Below are 24,820 nucleotides of genomic sequence, written 5' to 3'. Positions count from 1 at the left end.
CCAAGCATTCATGCTCTTTCAAGATATAACATGTACTAGAAAAGATGTGAAAATAACTTAGGGTAGGTTTCTTACCTTTCAACAATTAATAAGAACTTTTCTTAGTACTTGGATGCAAGTACACACGGTTAATAATATAACATGCAGTATCAAGTGCTTCTACCCAAAGATGTTTAGTTAGCTTCTTAGAATTTAACATCACATGTACCATCTCCTATAAAATTCTATTTGTTCAGGAGTAACAGGTGCTGAAAATTCATGTTTTATACTATATCTATTATAGAATTTTGCAAAATTGGCATTTTCATGTTCTTTTCCGTGATCATTTCTTTTTTAACATATTGAATTATTAGATTTTTTACTAATAAAATCAACTCATGTGTATCTAGAGAAATCGTCTATGCAAACAAAAGCATACATTTTTCCAACAACACTTTCTACTTACATTAGACCTAGGATATTGATGCAGTGAAAGTTTAATGTTCAAAATATTCAGTTAATTTTAGAGAATGCTAAAATAAAAGAACAACTAAATTCACGTTGATTTAAAAGAATACCGTAAATTTAGGGGTTAAGACTTGTTGATTCCACAGAATACTGAGAATTAACTGAACTCAAATACTCACAAAGAGATTTGAAAATTGAAAATATTATTGAAATAGAATATGCCTTCAAAGGCTACAAGAGGAAGCTATTTATAGTAGCAGTAATTATCCTAAATCACTAAGGGAAAACAAAATTCTAAATTGAAAAAGAAATAAAATTCTAAATTGAAAAGGAAATTAAGAGTCCTTAATTAATTAGGAAACATATCCTAGTATAAATTCCTATTATGCATCAGAGATCCATATAAAGTAAATTGAGTACTTTAGATATGGTAATATATTGTAGAAATGAGCAATGTTCTCTGTTATTTCCCGATTTAACAAGAATTATACTCTAGGTTGCTTCTTGTTGAGTGGACAAGTGTGGATTTTGAGGATAAGTATAGAAAATGAATAATAAAATGAGAATTTTTTTTTTTACATTAGAATTTAGTTAGCTTCCATTTGGTAAAAAGCCATAAAAATGAAAACAACAAAATTAGCTGAACCCCCTCTTATTTTCTAGAACTAAGCAAAATCCCCCACGGGTTTTAAAACTTGTTAAAACCCCTCGCTGTTAAAATAATTACTTTCGTAAAGGGCAATTCTGTCTTTTAAAAGTAAGTCCAACAACTTTTCAGTAAAATTATACATTTTACAGATTTTGACTTAATTCAACGTACAAATAAATTTAAAAAATTATTCTTTTTTCTCTTTTTCCCCCCTCTCTTCTCTCTCTCGCGTCAATTTCTAACCTTGCTTGAATCACCATGGATAGTGACCACCACGCAAGCCGCCAGTTTTAATGCACAAACCCAACATGTCGAGAGAATTATAAACTCTTCAATCATGAGCCCAGTTTTGATCCACTTGACAACTATTACAAATTTTCATCCACCATAGCCAGCATTTGTTTCCTCCATCACCTCAAACAAATTTATTGAAAAAAATTCGAACATAAATCAAGATTGAGACTTTCTATGGCGTTGCTCAGAATTCAGAAGCCAAATCGTCATCTTTGGGCTGCCAAGGCCTGTGGCAGTGACATAATGGCGATGACTGATCGGTGGCAATAATAGGTTCTATTGCTCGGGTTTCAGTTTGAAAAATGAAGGAATAAAAAATTTCAGGAGTCATATTTACTTTTTTTATCGGCGTCAATGGAAATATGGGTCAAACCGATATAAGGGATATAGGATCCGTAAAAGTCCGAACATATTGCTTATTGTTTGTGTTCGAAATTGAAAATATGAAATGGGTAAACCGATTTATCATTTTTAGTTTTTTGTATGATTGTTTTATAAAAGAGGAGAAAGTTTCTCCCCACTTAAGAATCCAATTAAAAATGCAATTGGATTTTTTCTTTTGCTATTGTATATTGCAACGTATTTTGCGTAGGCCCATAATCTATTGATAAACTGATAATATTTAGTTTTAAATGTTTATTATTTTTAAAGATAGAATTTCCCTTTTAAAGAAATTGATTATCTTAATATCATGGGAGTTTTAGCTAGTTAGAAAATTTACGGGTATTTTGCTAATTTTTGTCTAAAAAAATTGACTCATTTTATTCGGTCAAAATTATCTAAAAAGTATCATTAAATTATTAAAAAAAAATCTCTAAAACTTAATTACTAAAGTTAGACCGGGCTACAGTCTGACTGGGCCTAAAAAAAATTCTTTAAGATTCCTAAAGTTTTATGATTTTGTTATGTAACAATCTAATATATCCCTTACTGGATCTCTACTAAAATAATTGAAATACTTTTCATACTTAAGTTACTCTTAGATCGGGGCATATAAATTCAATATTAAAGGAGTAATTTACCATTTCAATTGAACAACTCATATATTTATTGAAGAAATTAAACACGCTTCGGGGTTATTACTATTTATTATGAAAATGTTATGGTTTGTTCTGATTTAAAATAAAAGCATGTGAACATATTATTACACTGTCACTAGTATAGGAATGTTACAAAACTGCAGCAATATATTTTATAGCAAGAATCTTTTCTTGGTTTATTTCCTTTACAATTAGACTTGCTACCTTTTTTTTTTTAATTTTTTCAATTATTCTATCTATTATTGAAATAAAAAAGAATTTCATGAAATAATATTTCATGGTACGTATAATTTTATAATTTCTATTACAATTGCGTTATAAGATATAAGTTAATTTGTCACCATTTTGTCATTTTTTTAATTTTTAACATATATATTTTGTTAAGAGCAAGGTTATTGATTTCTTGTTATTTAATATGTGTGTGTGTTGTTTTTTTTTACTGCTTTAACTATACTGAAAATTAGGAAAAATACCTACAAAAAGTTTTAATTTAGCCAGGTCTTATTAAAAAACCCTGCGTCCATCCTGCCGTGAACATGAGATGGAGACTTAAGCTTGAAACCGGCCTTTGAGACTTCAGGTCGAAAACAAATATAAGAGTGTCATTATAGCATGAGGCCATAACATCATAATTAAGACCATGACACCTGTCAAAGGCCGGTGGCTACAAAGCCAATTCAAGTTGGCTTTGACAAGCCGGCCAAAGAAAATGGTGCCATCCAATGGAGAAAAAGAAGAAGTTGGCAACAACATTTGAAATATATACATACATATATTAATTTAATAGCCATTTTTTGGCTATAAAAGGAAGAGCTCCCTAATTCATTTTTATTCAATTTTTGTAGAGAGAGTTGAGAGTTGTGAGAAGTGATTCTTGCAAGAGCAAAGAATTTGGTGTGCTTAGTGATTTGAGAGTTTGAGTGTATTGGGGTTTTGGGTAGTGAGCTAAAATACTACAATACTTGTAACTCCTTTTCACTAGTATAATATTTCTTTCTGTCTTCACCCGTGGACGTAGGCTAAAAGCCGAACCACGTAATTTTTGGTATTTTCTTTTGTGCTTGTTCTTTATTTTTCTACTAATTTTACTTTAACTGCGTGTCTGCTTCACCCACCAATTTCCTAACGGTGGTATCAGAGCTATTGGTTGTATTTTTTTGGAGTTGGGAACTGTTCACGTAAGGGGTACTATTCACGTATACGGTACTATTCATGTGAAACGGTGGAAGCGATCCAAGAATTTTGCGGTGCAAAGTAGGGAATAGTGGTGTGAGTAAAGCAACTGTGTGGTTTTGTACATGTTTAGGAAAGTTCTGTCACAAATGCGATAAGAGCTTAAGGAGTCTGGGTTTTAAGTGGGACCATTGTGACCCCTCCAGTCTTTCCTGGGAACTTTCCTGGTGTGCATCCTTACACATACTCACAACTATTCAGGGTGGTACACTAGCTTGTGTGCGGTATTTATCAACAAAATGGCGGCAGAGTATGAAATTGTGAAATTTAATGGAAATAATTTTTCGTTGTGGAAAATGAAGATAAAAGCTGTATTGAGGAAAAATAATTTCTTGGCAGCAATTGGAGAAAGGCCCATGGAGATAACTGATGACAAGTGGAATGAGGTAGACGGCAACGCCATTTCTGATCTACACTTGGCACTTGCGGATGGAGTATTATCCAGTGTGGCAGAGAAAAATACGGCGAAGGAAATATGGGATACTCTCACAAAATTGTATGAGGCCAAGTCACTACACAACAAAATCTTCTTGAAGAGAAAACTCTATACTCTTCGAATGGCGGAATCTACAATGGTGACCGACCACATCAACACCTTGAAGACTATTTTCACAACTCACAACGTTGGGTCATAATATAGAGGAAAATGAACGTGCAGAGCTTCTACTTCAAAGTCTACCAGATTCATATGATCAACTCATCATCAACATGACGAACAACAATCCAGTGGACAGTCTAGTTTTCGACGATGTTGCAGCCTCCGTATTAAATGAGGAGAGCAGGCGAAAAAATAAGGAAAACAGACAAGCAAGTTCACAGCAAGCAGAGGCGCTATCGGTGACGAGAGGGAGATCAATGGAACATAGCCCCAGTGGGAGTCAAAACCATGGTAGATCAAAATCCAGAAGTAAGAAGAATGTTAAATGCTACAACTGTGGCAAGAAAGGGCACGTCAAGAAAGAGTGTTGGAGTAACCAGAAGAGAAGAGAGGGTAAAGAGCCTGAGTCATCAAATGCTCAGGGGTGTGTAGCAAGTACCTCAGATAATGGCGAAATACTCTACAGCGAGGCAACAACTGTTTCAGAAGGCAGAAAACGACTGTCTGATGTCTTGCTTATAGACTCAGGAGCTGCCTGGCACATGACCTCTAGGAGAGAATGATTCCACACATATGAACCTATCTCAGGAGGATCTGTATATATGGGTAATGATCATGCCTTGGAGATCGCTGGTATTGGTACTATCAAAATAAAAATGTTTGATGGTACAATTCGCACAATTGGGGAGATACGACATATCAACGGCCTGAAGAAAAATCTATTGTCTTTGGGAAAAATGGATAGTCATGGGTACAAAACTCATGTAGAGAATGGAATTATGAAGATCGTTAAAGGCGCGCTTATATTGATGAAGGCATAAAAGATCGGTGCTAATTTATACATGCTTAAAGGAAAAACGCTACAGGAGGCTGATGCGTGTGTCGCATCAAATGGAGAATAGTCAACGAAGATGTGGCATCTCAAACTTGGCCACATGTCAGAACAAGGTTTGAAGATTCTCTCTGAGCGAAAATTACTTCCGGGGCTCAAATTGGTAAGTTTACCATTTTGCGAGCATTGTGTTATAAGTAAGCAGCATAGATTAAAATTCAATAGATCTATTGTTAGAAGTAAATGCATTCTAGACTTGATTCATTCTGATGTTTGGGAATCACCAAATATATCCATGGGAGGTGCAAAGTACATGGTGACTTTCATTGATGATTATTCCAGAAGATGTTGGGTGTATCCAATTAAGAAAAAGTTAGATGTATTTCCTGTGTTTAAAGAATATAAAGCGCGGGTGGAACTTGAATCTGGTAAAAAGATCAAGTGCTTGAGGACGGATAATGGTGGAGAGTATACAGACGGCGAGTTTCTTGCTTTCTGTAAGCAAGAAGGTATACAGAGGCAGTTCACGGTGGCATACACTCCTCAACAAAATGGAGTGGCGGAGCGGATGAACAGAACTCTTACAGAAAGAATAAGAGCTATGTTGAGAACTACTGGTCTATCCAATTCATTCTGGGCAGAAGTAGCCAAAACTGCTTGTTATATAGTAAATCGATCGCCATCTACAGCTATTGGGCTGAAGACAGCGATGGAGATGTGGACTGGAAAGCCAGCTGATTATTCCTACCTACATGCATTTGGATGTCCTGTGTACGTGATGTACAATGCCCAAGAAAGAACAAAGCTGGATCCAAAATCTAGAAGATGTATCTTCTTGGGGTATGCTGATAGAGTAAAGGGGTATCGTCTGTGGGACCCCACTGCCCACAAGATCGTCATCAGCAGAGATGTTATTTTTGTAAAAGATCAACTCCAAAGAAAAGATGGAGATGATGGCACTGTAAAAGAAAAGTCAGAGATTGTGCCGGTATATGTCGAAAATAATCCAAAAGATTCAGATTCTTTTGAAGCAGCACCAGAGCACGAGGAACAAGAACCAGTTGAGTTGAGGCTCCAGAAGTTCGTCGGTCAACTCGTGATAGACGACCGCCGGCGTGGCACTCAGAGTATGTCACAGAGATCAATGTTGCGTACTGTCTTCTAACAGAGGATGGAGAGCCATCAACTTTCCATGAAGCTTTGGAAAGCTCAGATGTTGCTTTATGGATGACAGCAATGCAGGAAGAAATTGAAGCTCTACACAATAACAAGACATGGGAACTTGTGCCATTACCACACGGAAGAAAAGCCATTGGAAATAAATGGGTCTACAAGATCAAATGTGATGTCAATGACCAAGTGGAGCGGTATCGTGCGAGATTGGTGGTGAAAGGATATGCTCAGAAAGAAGGTATTGACTTCAACGAGATATTTTCGCCGATGGTTCGACTCACAACAGTCAGAATAGTCTTGGCAATGTGTGCCACATTTGACCTACATCTAGAGCAGTTAGATGTGAAAACTGCATTTCTTCATGGAGAACTTGAAGAAGAAATATATATGCTCCAACCAGAAGGTTTTGTAGAAACAGGAAAGGAGAACTTGGTTTGCAGGTTGAACAAATCTCTATACGGTCTCAAACAGGCGCCGAGGTGTTGGTATAAAAGATTTGATTCCTTCATTATGAGCCTTGAATACAACAAACTCAGCTCAGACCATTGTGCATATTACAAGAGGTTTGAAGATAATGATTTCATCATTTTGCTGTTGTATGTGGATGACATGTTGGTAGCAGGTCCCAAAAAAGATCGAATCCAAGAATTGAAGGCACAGTTGGCTAGGGAGTTTGAAATGAAGGACTTGGGACTAGCAAACAAGATTCTAGGGATGCAAATTCACCGAGACAGAAATAACCGGAAGATTTGGCTTTCGCAGAAGAATTATTTGAAGAAAATCTTGCGGCGCTTCAACATGCAAGATTGTAAGTCAATTTCTACCCTACTTCTTGTTAATTTCAAATTATCCTCAAGTATGTGTCCTAGCAATGAAGTGGAGAGGAAGGAGATGTCTCGAGTACTGTATGCATCAGCAGTGGGAAGTTTGATGTTCGCTATGATATGTACAAGACCGGACATTGCACAAGCAGTGGGAGCAGTCAATCGATACATGGCGAATCTTGGTAGAGAGCATTGGATAGCTGTGAAGAAGATTCTGAGATATATCAGAGGAACCTCAGATGTTGCATTATGTTATGGAGGATCATAGTTTACTGTCAGGGGCTATGTGGATTCAGATTTTGCAGGAGATCTTGATAAAAGAAAATCCACTACTAGTTATGTGTTTACACTTGCGGGAGCAGCTGTAAGCTGGGTTTCGAAACTGCAGACCGTTGTGGCTTTATCTACAACAGAAGCAGAATACATGGCAGCTACACAAGCTTGCAAGGAAGCTATTTGGATACAAAGGTTATTGGAGGAGCTCAGGCACAAACAACAGAAAATTCCTGTGTTTTGTGACAGTCAGAGTGCATTGCACATTGCAAGGAATCCAGCCTTTCATTCCAGGACAAAGCACATAGGAGTCCAGTATCACTTTGTTCGTGAAGTAGTGGAAGATGGAAGTGTGGATTTGCAGAAAATCCATACCAAAGAGAACCTAGCAGATGTTTTGACCAAGCCGATAAATACTGATAAGTTTATCTGGAGTAGATCCTCTTGTGGCCTAGCAGAAACATAGGCAATATGATTATGGCGAAGTAGAAAGGATGATGTGGAGATTGATTGATTTTCAATTAAATCTCCCAGTGGGAGAAATGTCAAAGGCCGGTGGCTACAAAGCCAATTCAAGTTGGCTTTGACAAGCCGGCCAAAGAAAATGGTGCAGCCGGCCAAAGAAAATGGTGCCATCCAAATGGAGAAAAAGAAGAAGTTGGCAACGACATTTGAAATATATACATATATATATTAATTTAATAGCCATTTTTTGGCTATAAAAGGAAGAGCTCCCTAATTCATTTTTATTCAATTTTTGTAGAGAGAGTTGAGAGTTGTGAGAAGTGATTCTTGCAAGAGTAAAGAATTTTGTGTGCTTAGTGATTTGAGAGTTTGGGTGTATTGGGGTTTTGGGTAGTGAGCTAAAATACTACAATACTTGTAACTTCTTTTTACTAGTATAATATTTCTTTCTGTCTTCACCCGTGGACGTAGGCTAAAAGTCCAAACCACGTAATTTTTGGTATTTTCTTTTGTGCTTGTTCTTTATTTTTCTACCAATTTTACTTTAGCTGCGTGTCTGCTTCACCGACCAATTTCCTAACAACACCAATAAAGTTTCAGGAACTTCAAAAAGATTCCGTAAGCTGTCAGGAAATTAACTAACGAGAAGAATACATCCACAAAACACAAATACAATTTATTAATATGACATATTGAATCAAATACATAGGTCTTTGAAGCTAGAGTAAAACCCTTCGTAACAATAAATTTATTTTTCCATGTCAGGAGTGAAGAACTGGCCTCGGTATTATTCACTGAATCCCACCTTCATTACCGTGCACTTTATTTTCACAAAGATAACAATTAGCTAGGCATTCACTTATTTTCATCTCAAATGTCGCTTATCTTTGCAAAGTCGATAGTTTTCTTCCCATCATGTGCCTTGGTATAGAAATGCCTGGAATAGTCTGCGTACAGAACTGGCTTATACAGTGGCTTCTCCCCATTTGCAAGCACTTCGGGGAAAGGACAGAGTATGGCTTCAGGTTTTGGGTTCACGAAAAGGGGGACTGAAATCCTGTTCTGGCTTCCATTGGCAATCACACAATGCTCAATACTTTTGTTTCGACCATTGCTCATGATTTGTAATGCATCACCAATATTGATAATGAGTGATCCGCTAATTGGAGCGGCATGAATCCAGCCAGTACCATTGTCTTTTCGCACGTGAAGTCCCCCGATGTCATCCTGGAGGAGGATAGTGAATGTTGAAATATCTGAATGACGGCCTACCCCAACTGTGAGTTCAGGATTGGGACACATAGGATAATAGTTGAGGTTAACTCTTCTTGAGCCCAACAACATAGGTTCTCTTATTTCATCAATTCGTTTCACGTTTAGCCCCTTTACTAGCACATGCATTAAACGTTTGATGAAAACTTCAGAACTCCTCATGTACTCCAACATTTCATCCCTACGGGCCGAAAGGGGGGGGGAAGAACAAAAGCAAAAATAATAATGTTCAGTATACAATCCTAGTACATGAAAGAGTGTGTGTGTATGCATGTATGTATATTGGCACTTACTTGCAAACAAGAGGCCAAAAGGCAGAAGTTTCTTCCTCAGAAACATAAAACAGGCTGAGAAAGTCTTTCCACTCCAGAGCCCTTTCCACATGGGGAGCAAAGCTTGAGCCGTACCTGACATTTTTTGTTGGTGAATTCTCCTTTGAGTACTTCCTCTTCTCCTCTGCTGGTAACGCGAAAAACCTGTGGGTAGCTTCCTTTACTCTCTCGAGTACTTCAAGGGCCACACCATGATTCACAATCTGGAAAAATCCCCAATTCTCAGCGGCATCGCAAATGAATTTTGCGACTTCAGGACTCTCCCATTTTCACATATCAATGAGAGGAATTGATACTTGGTCCAGGATTCTTTTCTCACTGAATCTTTCTTCCAAGGGTTGGTGAAATTGTTTTGGGAGGCTTTTGAGTCCCTTTTCGGAGAGACCCTTCACTCCGTGACCTTTGTGTATGACAAAATCAACAATATCCCAGGACTCAGTTACCACGGTAGAGCCATTTGTTGGTGCCATTTTTGCTTGGACTTTTCTCTAAAGGCGGATGGCTTATACTTACTTGGTGATGTTGCAATTAATTAACACCACTAACGCCTATTTATAGTGATTCATTGATGTATTTTAAAACGATTCAGAAAAGAAAGTATTATTGTTGTGCTTTCACTTTATTGTCCTACTTACAGTTTTTTTTTTCTTGTCAATTATAACACCCTTTTTTCTTTCTGGGTCTAAATGGTATCACTCTTTGACTAAATGATAAGTTTGGTACAAAACTACAAATACATTGTGCAATGAATTTTGTACGCTTCTATCTAACCCATCCATTATTACACATCACTTTTGTACGCTTCTTTATTTTGACATCATTTCCTCTGTGGTAATGAAAGTGGTCGTTGAAGCCAAGGAACGACTGTTATAAATATATTTAAAAAAGAAAATAATGAAGAAATCGAAGGTATGGCTGTGTATTTTCTTAGACCTTACCACCGACATATGCTGACATATAATTATAACCGTAACTTTTCCCTATCTCCTTTTTCTGCTGCACATGTCGCCCCACCCATATACTTTTGATCAATCATCACTGGCTAGATTTTAAACGAGTAAAAGAAAATAATAATCGAGGGTAGTTGAAGTTGAACAACTTATCTAGCTACAACGCATTTTACCAACCCATTCCTGTACTTTTGATAATCTAGACTATAACTTAGCATTTGAACAATTGTGTTGGGATTATATGCTCTTTTAAAGCATATTAATTTATTTTTTTATTAATAAATTATTTGAAATATTTTTAATTGCATAAATATATATTGAATAAAGTCCATTTAATCATATTATATGTATTTATGTGATTATTATATGGATTCACAGAAGACATAAATACAAGTTATCTTATGATTAAATAAATTTAGTTCGCAATTGATAAATAGAGTTGAATGCTCTATTTATGTTTAGGCTGTAGTAAAATCATTAAATGATTTGTCTTAATCATATATGAATTTACTGATGTAGTTTGACTACATTGAGCTGGATCACATATGAGATTTAATTAACCTTGAAATGACTGTCAGACTTATTAAATCTCATAGGCATTGATTTTATAATTTTAATCTTGAGTTAATTATGATTTCATGATTATAATTGTTATTTCATTTGAGTTACCAATGGACACGACACACACTTGTGGTCAAGATTACATGGTATCTTAGTGGGAGCAATTATGAGTATTAGAGTTATAGATTACCAATATAGAATTTGTATAACACATCCCTTGATGCGTTTTTGGCACTTGATCATAGAATTCTTTGGCCAGAGTGTATCAACATATTTAGTTTGTTGAAAATGATCATTAGAGAAAACCAGCAAGTATCAAGGAACAAGATATAATTAAATCGATTGGACAGTTGAGATATCGATTTAATTAACGATGTGGTACAAAGGATTATGCAGGAAAGAAATCAATATGGCATGTGTCGATTATTATTCGAGTACACTATCCTAGATAACATACAATTATGGAGGTAAATTCCAATATTTTAGTGGAGTGGATTTGGAATTAAATAATTGGACTAGTTTAATTACATGCCTAATTATTGTATCCACTATTGTATGTACCCATATGATCCCTGAGTTAGCTCATTTAATTGACTGCGCTGCTACTGAATTAATAAGCAAGATAACTAGCTATTTAGGTTAAAAACCTAAATATATTATAGAGGGCAGAGAAAAGACTAGTGTATGATCATTATTTTCCATGTCTAAATGACTTAAACATGACCTCTCTATTTATAAATATATTTGTGCCCCTCCATTTAGGTTGTCACCTTTTATGATATCCCTTTATTTATGGCTATTGAATCAAGATTTGATCTTAATCAATGATTTAAATTGAACCATCAACATTTTAAATGAAATGCTACCATGAATGAATGTCTTTAAGTGAAAAAATACTTCTTATATAAGGCACAATTAATTACACATGTCTTTACAATAACACATTTTTTATTTTGAAAATTATTCCAACATTCTTCACTTCGGATATGAAAAAATAAATTTGTTATGATGAAGGGTTTTACTCTAGCTTCAACCTATATGTATTTGATTCAATTTGTCATAGTAATAAATTGTATTTTGTGTTTTGCGGAAGTGTTCTTATTCTTAGTTTTCTGACACTTTGCGGGATCTTTTTGCAGTTACCTGAAACCTTGTAGATATTTGCTTTTAGAAACTTTATTGGTGTCAAGATCTTAATTATGATATTATAGCCTTATGGTATAATGATGCTCTCGTATTTGTCTTCAACCTCAAGCCTCAAGTCCAGTTCAAGCTAAAGTCTGAATGTTTAAATTAGGGATGGATCCATGCTTTTAGTAAGACCTGGCTAAATTAAATTTTATTGTAGGTATTAGTGCTCTGTCGGTACAGTTAAAGCAGCAAAAAAAAAAAAAACAAATTAAACATTAAGAACCTTACTCTTAGCAAAATATATATGTTAAAAAAAAGTTTACAAGAATGTGACAAATTAGCTAATGACGTAATAATAATAGAAATTATAAATTATAAAATATAAAATTCTTTTTTATTTCAATAATAGAGTAGGTGAAAAAACATAATAATTTGATATAATTAAAAAAAGAGGGAGCAAGTTTAATTGTAAAGGAAATAAACCATGAAAAGGTTATTATTATATATACATCAATTGTGGCAATTTTGTAACACTAGCTTGTGACAATGTTATAATATATTGACCTGCTTTTTCTTTTTCTTTTTTTTAATTAGAACAAATCATAGCATTTCTCATAGTAAGTTAAAATGGTAACAACATTTACCCCTAAGTGTCTTTATTGTTGGATCATAAACTTGATCCAATTTCAAGAAGTCCAAGCTCACTTCATAGAAGTTTTTTGTGGTAGGTAAGGTTGGTGTGGTTGGTGAAGTAGGGAAAGTGGAATGAGTTAGGTTAATAATAATTAGTGTGGTGATTAAGAATAAAGGAGCCATTGTGATTAAATTTGTTTAGTTTATGTGTGTGGTTATAATTAAGTTTTGAGTACTATAAATACCATTGTCATTTGTATTGTATGCATCAAGTGTAAGAAGAAGAAAACATAAGATGCAAAACATTTAAGAGTGATTTGCGAGAATGTGTGAATTGTTCTTGTAATGTTTTTTTCTAATAAAATTTGTGTTTTATTCGTCAAATTCTCCAACATCTATTTTCTTCAACAAATATATGCTTTTTTTCAATTGAAATGGTAATTTACTCCTTTAATATTGAATTTAAATATCCCATCTGGAGAGTAACTTAAGTATAAAAGGCATTTCAATTATTTAAGTAGAGATCGAATCTGGGGCATGTAATAAAAATTAGCGATATTCATGTTCTTATATTACAAATCATAGAACTTTATGGCTCTTAAAGAATTTTTCTTGGGCGAGGTCACACTATAGCCCGATCTAGGCCTTGTAACTGTCCGCTCTCTAATTGAAGGATCATCAAGTCCCAAGATTCATATTTCTCAAGCACAAGCATTTTTGTCAAGCCTTAAGATGCGGCCTCATGCTTGCTCCTTGTTCGTTGCCAAATGAGGGTATTATATTTGGAATAATTTTTTAATGAGGGATCTTTTAAGTTATTAAAGTAAGAGATAAGTTAAAAAATAAGAAAAACAAGAAAAACATACATTATAATATATAACACAATAAGATACATTGTATTAAAATGTGTGTTTTGCTTGTCATTTAATTCATCCTTTACCTTAATAATTTAAGGGATTACTTATTAGATAATGATTCATTATATTTTAGGCTAATTTATGTAGTTTATTCATATCATTATGTAAATCTTAAAAACCCTAAAACCCTAAATCCTAATATCGATGAGGAATCCCCAGCGGCCCAAGGAATGTCCCATAGGAGAAAAACGAGGTTTACATAAGGGGGAAACCCAACTTCCTTCCATACCCCCACAGGTCAAAGGCTATATAGCACACCGGTTTAGGGCATTTTTTGCCATGTGCCCCTGGGCTTACCAAGGAATTTTGGAACAGGCCTCTGCACGCACCTTCCCACAGGTAACTCGAGGCCACTCAAAAAGACAAGAGCCATTTCAGAGACTCGGAGTGGTTTCGGTGGAATTTTTCCAAACATTTCCAACAAAAATTGGTCTTTTCTACATAATTTTGGAATATATTCTTAGAAAACTATCAGAGCCTCCCGGCGGCGGTGGGTCAGAGCCTTGGGGCACCCCCGACGGTGCAAGGGACGTCGTATGGGAGAAAAACAAGGTTCACATGGGGGGAAATCAACTTCCCTCCCCACCCCCACAGGCCAAAGGCTATAACACATCAGTTTTGGGCCTTTTTTTCAATGCCCCATGGGCCTGCCCTTGAATTTTAAAACTGGCCTCTACACGCACCTTCTCGCAGGCGGTGTGAGGCCAGTAAAAAAGACGAGAGCCATTTCAGAGACCTATAGTGGTTTTGATGGAATAATTCCAAAAAAATTGGTATTTTCTACCTAATTTTTGAATAAATTCCTAAAGAACTATCAAAGCCTCCCTGAGGCGGTGGAGCAGGGCCTAGGGGCACCCCGGGCGGCCTAAGGGATGTCGTGCGGGAAAAGAATGGGGCCGTAGGGAGGCTTTGATAGTGTTTCGAGAATTTATTCCAAAATTAGGTAGAAAAGACTAATTTCTCTTGAAATGTTTGAAAACATTCTACCGAAACCACTCCGGAACTTCGAAACACCTCCCATATTTTTCTAGCTGCCTCGCCGCCCACAGGAAGGGTTGTGCAGAGGCCCATTCTAAAATTCCAAGGCAGGCCCAGGGGCATGGAAAAAAAGGCCTAAAACTGGTGTGCTATAGCCTTTGGCTTGTGGGGGTGGGGAGAGAAGTTGATTTCTCCCCCTATGTGAACCCCGTTTTTCTCCCGCGTGATGTCCCTTGGGCCCCTAGGGTTGCCCTAAGGCCCTGCCCCACCGCTGCCGAGAGGCTCTGATAGTTTTTGGGATTTATTTCAAAATTAGGTAGAAAAGACAGATTTTTGTTGGAATTTTTAAAAAAATTCCTCCAAAACCACTCTGGGTCTTCGAAATGGCTCCCATCTTTTGAAGTGGCCTCGAGTCACCCATGGAAAGGTGTGTGCCGAAGCCTGTTTCAAAATTCCTTGGTAGGCGATAACTCTATGACATGAGAGTTATCATGACACTTTTAGACTTAAATCAATACTACTTTGAGAGTAATTGATGTGGTTCTATTGCATTTTTGTTACATTTTGCATAAACATTCATTTTAGTTTAGTCTTAATAAGTTTTGCTTAATTTAAAGTAATTCGTGCTCAAATTATGTGCATAATTGTAGGTTTCCAGAAGCTTATAATTCATGGAAGGAATGCTTATGCAATAGGCTTGCAAAAATGGGGAAGAACTTAGCTACAAAAGAATTGAAACAAATATAGAACATTGCAGTTGTTGTATTTATTGCTGTAGCAATCCTAGAACAACAACATAGAAAATTCTGCGCGGGATACTTGCAGAATTGCAATCTGCAGTTTCCTAATCTAACTTATGCGCGCCCTAGGCTTCCGTTTACCCTAATTTTCAACTATAAAAGAAGCACACATCATAAGGAATGAGGAGAGCCGTGATCCAAGGAGAAAAATACAAAGAAACAAAAGAAAAACATGATTCAAGAGAGAGATTGAAGGTTGTACAAGAGGAAAATTTGCAGAAATAAATCAAGAACTTAGTCATTCTTATTCTTCTCTTGTTTTCTTGTTTACTTTTTATTCATGGGGATGTGTTTCATAGCCGAAACTTTATTCTTTATTTTTCTTTTGCAAATCATGAACTAAATTTATTTATAGTTGAGTGATAAACAATCTTGATGGTTTATTGAATGAAAATATGTGTTGCTGCATGTTTGCTGTAGCAATTTGTTTTGATAGTATTTATTTTTATTCATTATTTCGGTTGATCACCCATTTAATGATACAAGTTAGGAGAGAGCCGCAAAAGGGCCTATATTAGTGGAACATATCAAAGCAATACTTGATCTTAAATGGGGTTTCTCGGATTGAATTTTACTTGAGTCCTAAAAGGGCCATACTTGATTTAAGGTTAGTGATGAACTAGACATAAGGATTCACCTTCTAGGGTAAATAGAACCTAAGCGTGTAATGCTATATTTTATATTGGCATAATAACTGATCAGTGTTAAGTTGCATATAGATATAAGATACCCAACATGCGATGGCTGAGGATACATAATAATTCTGCCTAGTGTTGTAGTAGATGCTGCAACAACCGAGCCAGCCACTAGAAAATAGTCAAAACTATTAAGAGAGTTTATTTACTCAACTACTCTATATTCCCATTGGCTTTATCCTTGAAATTGACGTGATAATTTACTTTGTTGCATTTTATTTATTACGTTTTTATTTTAATTAGTATATTAGTTTCATTAATTATTTTATTTTAATTTAGCATAAAATCTGCACTGTTAAGATTGCTGTAAGAAATCTGATAACATCAATCTCTGTGGAGACGATCTTGAATACTCATCACTTTATTACTTGTTCTGTACACTTGCACATTGACACTAATATCATTAGTATTTATACCCAACAGTAGGCTCAGGGGGCATTGCAAAAAACCTTAAAACCGGTGTGCTATAGCCTTTGGCATGTAGGGGTGGGGAGGAAAGTTGGGTTTCCCCTTATGTGATCCATTTTTTCTGCCGCGGGATATCCTTTGGGCCACCAGGGGTGCCCCAAGGCCCTGCCCCACCGCCACTGGGAGGCTTTGATAGGATTTCGGGAATTTATTCCGAAATTAGGTAAAAAAGACCGATTTTTCTTGGAATTTTAAAAAACATTCCGTCGAAACTACTCTCAATCTCTGAAATGGCTCTTGTCTTTTCGAGCAGTCTCACGCTGCCCGTGGGAAGGTGCATGTTAAGGCCTTTTAAAAAATTTCAGGGCAGGCCGAGAGGGTATGGCGAAAAAGACCCAAAACTGATATGCTATAACCTTTGACCTGTGGGTGTGGGGAGGGAAGTTGGGTTTGCTTGAGTCAAATTTGTTGTAGAAGGTTTAGGATAGAAACATATCAATATAAATAAATTTATAGATTTATTGGAAAAATGTTTCTATGGTTTACTTGGCCCTTGAATACTAGAAATAAGGAGACAGCTATCTAGATATTATGTCCATCTCATATTTTCAATGTCTTATCTATGCCAAAGTAATTAAAATCATTCGTAACAAGAGATTCCAACAGTAGTCAATCAATTTTTGTATTTTATTATTACTAAAAATTTTGAAATGAAAGGTCTAAGGATGCCTATTTTGTATTAGGCATATAGATACCTTGGGATCGCCCCTTGGGTATTCTTAGATTATTACAAAAGAGATATATTGAAACGATTCTCAAGAGATATAGCATGCAAGATTATAAACTAGGTGATGCCACTGTGGCTAAGGAAGACAGGTTTAGTCTTAATCAGTGCCTTAAGAATAATTTTGAAAAGAACGAAATGCAGAAAATTCCTTATGCGTCAGTAGTAGGAAGTCTGATGTATGCTTAGGTTTGTACGCGACCAGATATTGCATACGTTACTAGGATGTTGGGTAGGTATTTAAGTAATCTAGGAGTAGACCATTCGAAAGCAACCAAACGAGTATTGCGGTACTTATAGAGAACTCATATATCAAAAATCAGACTAGCCTAAGATCATTGGGTATATAGATTTCAATTTTGTGAGACACCAAGATAGTATGAGATCTACTTCGTGTTAAATATATCTACTAGCTGGATGTGTTGTTTCTTGGAAGAGTGCCGAACAATCTCTTATAGCCTCTTTTACGATGCCAACAGAGTTCATAGCATGTTATCGGGCATCCAATCACGGAATATGGCTACGGAATTTTGTCACAGGGTTGCGTATAGTAAGTGGTTTTGATAGACAATAAGTCAGTAATGTTGTATTTTTAATGATAACAGGAACTCAATGAAGTTGAAGTATATAGACATCAAGTTCTTAGTTATCAAAAAAAGAGTTAAAAGTGCACAATTGTCTATATAGTACATTAGTACAAACTCCATGATTGTGGATCCGCTTACTCAGGGATTGCCACCTAAAATGTTTCATGAGCATATTACTCGTATGGGTATCGTGTCATTAAAGGATATCCAGTTTTAGTGAGAGTTTGTGATTTTAGGTACTCTTATAATATATAAATTTTTTCAGTTTATGGTTATTTAAGGCTATTTTTCTGCTGAAATAAAGTTTTGATTTATTCACACTCTGATTTTAATGAGCATATTACTTAGGGATTGCCACCTAAGATGTTTCATGAGCATGATACTCGAAGATGTTTCATGAGCATATTTCTCGTATGAGTATCATGTTATTGAAGGATATCCAGTTTTAGTGGGAATTTGTGATTTTAGATACTCTTATAATATAGACATTTTTCAGTTATTTCAGTTTATAGATATCTAAGGTTATTTTCTGCAGAAATAAAGTTTTGGTTTATTCACACTCTGATTTCAATGAGCATCTTACTCAGGGATTGCCACTTAAAATGTTTCATGAGCATATTACTCGTATGAGTATCATGTCATTAAAGGATATCTGAAATACTAACTAGGCAACCCAAGAGTGGGGGGTGAATTGGAATTTTAAAAATTAAGCTAAGCAAACCACACATCAATTCAATCTAATGTCTTAATGGAATCGAAAACAATAAATTCAATAAACCACAATAATAAAAGAGTAAGGGAAGAGAAAACAAACACAATGATTTTACGTGGTTCGGCAATCCCTGCCTACGTCCACGCCTCCAAGCTCACCTGGCTTGAGGATTTCACTAACCAAGCCTCCCAAGGCTTCAAGTTTTACAATTGACTTCCAAGATGTCAATGGACCTTTACAATCAAGAGATTATCTCCCCAATCTCTTCACCCAAAGTGATTCTCACACTTGTACACTCACAATTTGATGAGAAATAAAAATTACAACAAACAACTCTCTTTTAGAGTGGATATACAAATGATAGCTCAATGAAAACTTAATCTATGATGATTTACGAAATTGAAGCTCAACATATGTTGTGTGCACTTGTTTATGCTTGCCAAGATTACCAAAAATGAAATGGAATTGAGTTTATATAGTTTGAACTAAAAAACTAACCGTTATGCACATTTTGGTGATAACCGGCTTACCGTTTATGGAATCCAGTTAGCCGCTTTTATGTTACCGTTACAGTAAAAATTTAATTTCAGAATATCCGGCATGCTGCTTTTCATATCCGGTTAGCCACTTTTGAAATCCGGTTAGCCGCTTTCATTCCAGAAGCTTACTGCCCAAAATCCGGCTAGTCGTTTGTCACATCCGGCTAGCCATTTGTCACATCCGGTTTGACCCCAAGACTTTATAAAACTGTATTATGGCCCAAAAAGTTATATTATTTTGTAAATAGGTCCAATTTCAGAATCTCTAAATAATGGTTGCTATTCCTAAAACTTTCTAAAATTATGATATGACCCAAAAGGCTATAAAATTTTTCAAATAAGTCCTTCTCCAAAATTTCAAGCAATACTTGTTGATTTCAAAGTTTTCAAAACTCTTTCAATTAAATCATAAACTTGAAAACAACTAATTTCATAAAATCATTTTTCCATTAATTATAAAACATTTATAATGTGAAAATAATGATTTATTTAAAATGTATAAAAAATAATTTGAGCTTAAAAGATTAATCATTCTTAATCTTGTTTGTTATCATCAAAATCAACATTATAGAAACATATATGTTAACAATCTCCCCCTTTTTGATGATGACAAACATTTCATTTATTTGAAGAATGATTCCAAAAATTGCTCCCCCTAAATATAATCTTCTCTTACAATTTGCCAATTAGCTAAATTAACAAATTTAAATACATGCATTTTTCTCCCCCTTCATCATAAAAAAGAAAACTTAATTGGCAAAGAAAAAGAGTAGCAAATTTTTTTATAAATTTAAAAACATGTATTCTTCTCTCCCTTTATCATCAAAAAGAAAACTTAAAGGAAAAGAATAAGAGTAGCAAATTTGTTACCCATGTTGTTCGAGTAAAAATTTTGATAGAATCTCCCCTTAACAACAAGCATCACCTCAAATACAAGTTTAGTAATATTACTCCTAAATTATTATAAATCATGATGCAAGCCAACTCCATACACAAATCATCACACCAAAATATCATTAATCATTACCATAATCAAATATCAATCATCAAAAGAATACTCAAAGTGCATATTATTCTCCTCATTTTGACAACATCGAACTAATATATTATTTTGTCTCCCCCTTTGGACAACAAAAAGTTCAAAATGTATATTATCCAAAATCATATTATACGCTCCCCCTAAATATATGGCCAATTTAAAATTTGAACCAAAATGATTTTATCCAAAAACATATCATATTTATCTCCCCCCTCATTTTAAAAAAGAAAGGATAGATAGATGCAATCGAAACAAGATCATAAAAAATAATTCGATGAAGATATTACTCATTTTGTGCGAGCAAAAATTTCGGTAGAGTCTTTCCTTAAAAATGAACAAATACTCAAATACACAACATAATTAAAAATACTTCCATATAAGCTTAAACAATTATAACAAACCAACAACTCCATCAATTTATCAAGCAACACACATAATCATCAATCATCAAAATCATCAAGAAATCAATTTTAATAGTATTAATAACATGATTAGAGATATTAATAAATTTCATCATCCCAAGTTCATGCCGAATTTTTGAAAATTATTCTTCGCAAAGTGGTTTTGATTTGTTTACCAAATTAGCATGCAATAGTTATAAGAATATATTATCAAATATCCAAGCTCGATAATTACTAACACATTTTAGAAATCAAGACAATTAAACTCATCAAAGATCTAATGTCACATTTCAATATAACTTAAAAAATCTTATATGCGCCAAGATCTTAATGATCATGTATTTCTCCCCCTTTTGATATCATTTAAAGCAAATAATGCATATTTAATAATGCGTCAAGAAAGCACAAATATATATATATAGATATATATCCATTCACCAATCATAGATTCCATAGGATCAAATTTCATCAAATACAATGGAATCATTAAAGCATAATCTTTAACATCAAAACTTAAGCAAAACATAAGTAGAATAATGACAATATATAGATCATCAAAATCAACATAGCTATTAAGATAAGCCATCATTATGAGCTAAAGAACAAGTGATCAAATTCATTATTATAAATGCTTACATATATTTTAAGTGATGATATAGTAATTACACATTGTGATGGATCTTCCAAAATTAAGTCTTTAGGGTGAGAAGAAACATACCTCTATTCTTTGGGGAGTGTTTGAGAAGTACCTTTATTTTACTCCACATTTGTTTCTTCATGTTGCTCCTCTTGATTTTCAAGTGGTGCATTCTTTTGGCTATCATTTGATGAATCTTTTTGTAGCTTTTCATCTACATCATCATCAACAACAACTTTCTCTGTAGAGGAATAATTAGACTCATCAAAAATAATTCTTCCACAACCAAAGTTCTTTTGTTATACATTCTATAAGCTTTGCTTGTGTTTGAATAGCCAAAAAAAAATACCAACATCAAATTTTGGATCAAATTTGCCAAGACTATCTTTTGAGTTCAAAATAAAACATTTGCATTCAAAAACTTTGAAATAACCAATGTTGAGTTTTCTATCTTTCCAAAGCTCATAGAGAGTTTTATTGAGATGAGATCTAATCAATATTGTCCTAGCCATTTTTGAATAGATATATTCTTTCTCTCTACAACTCCATTTTGTTGTGGAGTCTTAGGTGATGAAAATTGATGCTCAATGCTAAAATCATTATAAAAATTCTCAAATGCATGATTTTTAAAATTCTCCACCATGATCACTTCTAATACAATAAATAACATATAACTCATCTATCATGCATATACATCACACAATCATGAAATATGTAAGCATTCAAAGATTGAGAATTAAAGCATATCACTTATTTATCATGCTTAGGCATTACATAATCATTAAAATCAAACAAATCTATCATGATGAGTTGACAAACTATCATCATATATATATAACCATGCATCATGATAAAGCACTCAATGTTATACACAATGATAATTCAATAATGTAAACATACAAGTACACTTTCACAAATTCAAGCTACTATCCATTTATCATAATCCATTCAATATAATAAATAGGCAAGATAGGTGATAACTCTAGGAAATGAGAGTTATTACATCAATTCTAGACTTAAATCAAGATCACTTAGAGAACAAATCAAATGTTTTTATTACATTTTGGTTACATTTTGCATAAACATTCATTTTATTTGAGTCTTAATAAGTTTTATTTGAATCAAAGTAATTTGTGCTAAAAACAGAAGCTTAATTGTAGGTTTTCAGAAAGTCTTAATTCATGAGGGGATGGTGAGACAATGGATGAGCAAGAGGAGGAAAGAAAATGTCCATAAAAGAAGTAAAGCACAATTGGGAATAATGCCGTATTGTAGCAGATGTTAAAGCAACTAGTGTTGTAGCAATTTGGGAGCAATGCGGGAGAAAACTTAGGCGCGGGTCAACTGTAGAATCGCGATTTGCATGTTTCTTAATTTAACTCATGCACACCTAGGGACTTTTGTTTACCCTAGTTTGCAGTATAAAAGAGAGGCGTGCACCACATAGAAAGGCGGCAAGGGAATTATCATTAAAAATCATTAGAGAGGCAAGGAGAAGAAGATCGGAATTGAAAAGTGCTGTTTCGGCAACATTGAGGAATCTTGCAGAATTATTTGGATTTTTCTTTCACCGTGCTCAATTTATATTTATCTTCTTCCTTTGATTGTTCTAATGTATCCTGTGAACAACATATTTATGTTTTTTTTTCTTATTCAGAATATGAACTAGATTTGCTTGTAGTTGAGTGACAAACAATCCAATGGGTTTTTGACTATTCTTATGTGTTGTTATGTCATTGCTGTAGCATTTTACTCTAGTAGCTATTATTAATATAATTGTTATTTCGGTTGACCACCCATTTAATAGTTTCAGTTAAGATAGAGCAACAAAAGGGTATGTCTTAGCAGATATTATTAGAGTATTACTTGATTTTACGTTAAGTTTCATGGATTAAGTTATCTTGAATCCCATAAGGGCAATACTTGAAGTTAAGATTTGTGATACACTAGACATAGGTGCTCACCTTGTAGGGTGGAAAGATAAAAATGGTCATAAAGCCATATCATGAGTAGATTAGCAACTAGTCATTACTAGTGCATTTAAAGGTATGAGAGTTCCAATATGCGACAACTGAGGATGCAGATTAATTCCGCCCAGTGCTGCACCACTTGCCGTAACAATTGGAGTCAACTTGATGAAAAACAGTCAGCCCATAAGGAGAGTTTGATAATTCAACTACCATAGTCTCAATTGGATCTTAGAAACATTCAGTTTAGTTTATTTCATTACGGTATTGTTTGACTTTATTCTCCCACAATCATTAATTACGATAGGACATATTAGTTTGCACTATTGTGATTGCTATAACATTTCAAGTAACATCAATCCCTGTGGAGACGATCTTGAATACTCATCACTTTATTACTTGTTGTGTACACTTGCACATTGATACCAATAGCATTTGATTATAAAAATACCCAACAAGTTTTTGGCGCCGTTGCCAGGGATTGATTGTTTATTTTTGAAGTGTGAAGTAAATTTTGATAGCGCCAAATTTGATTTAATTCATTCTATTTATTGGCAGATCAATACGTGCATGCGTAAAGACAGATCTGTGGTATTCCAATTCGATCCTGAGATTGCAAGGACTGTCAGGAGACTGCGAAGAGAACAAAGGAATTCAAAAACTTTTTCAAGCATGAATAATTTGCAGGATAAGGGAAATTTGAACCCTCATGGGCCCTTACAACCAGTCAACATTCAAGAAGAGTAGAATGAACATGCTAACGCGAGACATCCAGGCAATAATAATATTATTTACATGACTGGTGACAGAGACAGAGCTATTAGAGATTATGTTGTGTTAACTCCTCAAGTTGTACACCCTGGGATAATCAGACCTGAAGTAGAAGCTGCAAATTTTGAGTTGAAGCCAGTGATGTTTCAAATATTGCAAACAGTTGGTCAATTCAATGGATTGCCAAATGAAGATCCTCATCTCCATCTTAAATTGTTCTTGGAAGTGAGTGATGCTTTCAAGATTGCTGGAGCAACACAAGATGCTTTAAGACTGAGGCTTTTTCCTTATTCCTTAAGAGATCGAGTAAGAGCATGGTTAAATTCGTTAATATCTGATTCCATCACTACATGGAATGAGTTGGCTGATAAATTCCTAATGAAACATTTCCCACCGACAAAAAGTGCAAAGTTGCGGAATTAGATTACTTCTTTCCATCAACTTCACACTAGCTTGGGAAATATTCAAAGAACTGCTTAGAAAGTGTCCTCATCATGGCATTCCTTGTTGCATTCAATTGGAAACTTTCTACAATGGGTTGAATTAGAGTACAAGGTTAATGGTGGATGCTTCAGCAAATGGAGCCCTGTTATCCAAATCTTACACTGAAGCTTATGAAATTCTGGAGAGAATTGCCAATAATAATTATCAGTGGCCATCAACCAGATAACCAGCAGGGGTACATAATATAGATGCAATTATAGCCTTATTGGCACAAGTACCCTCATTGACTAACATGGTAAAGGCCATGACATCTGCTCCAGCAATAGTGAAGCAAGTTGTTGAACTTTCTTGTGTATATTGTAGTGAAGGACATGACTTTAATAATTGTCCTGAAAATCCAGCATCAGTAAACTATGTGGGTAATTTGAATTGAC

General features: G+C 34.8%; 1 pseudogene; it reads right to left on the bottom strand.

Moving 5' to 3' along the window:
* Positions 1–8,698: 8,698 nt before the first annotated feature.
* Positions 8,699–9,902, bottom strand: LOC127899253 (bi-functional coumaroyl CoA and feruloyl CoA ortho-hydroxylase Diox4-like; annotated as a pseudogene).
* Between the last annotated feature and the right edge of the window lie 14,918 nt (positions 9,903–24,820).

Source organism: Citrus sinensis, chromosome 8 (genome assembly GCF_022201045.2).
Source record: "Citrus sinensis cultivar Valencia sweet orange chromosome 8, DVS_A1.0, whole genome shotgun sequence".
In the NCBI taxonomy this organism is placed as follows: Eukaryota; Viridiplantae; Streptophyta; class Magnoliopsida; order Sapindales; family Rutaceae; genus Citrus; species Citrus sinensis.
Note: the sequence above shows the minus strand (reverse complement) of the source record. Positions and strands in the feature narration are given on the sequence as shown.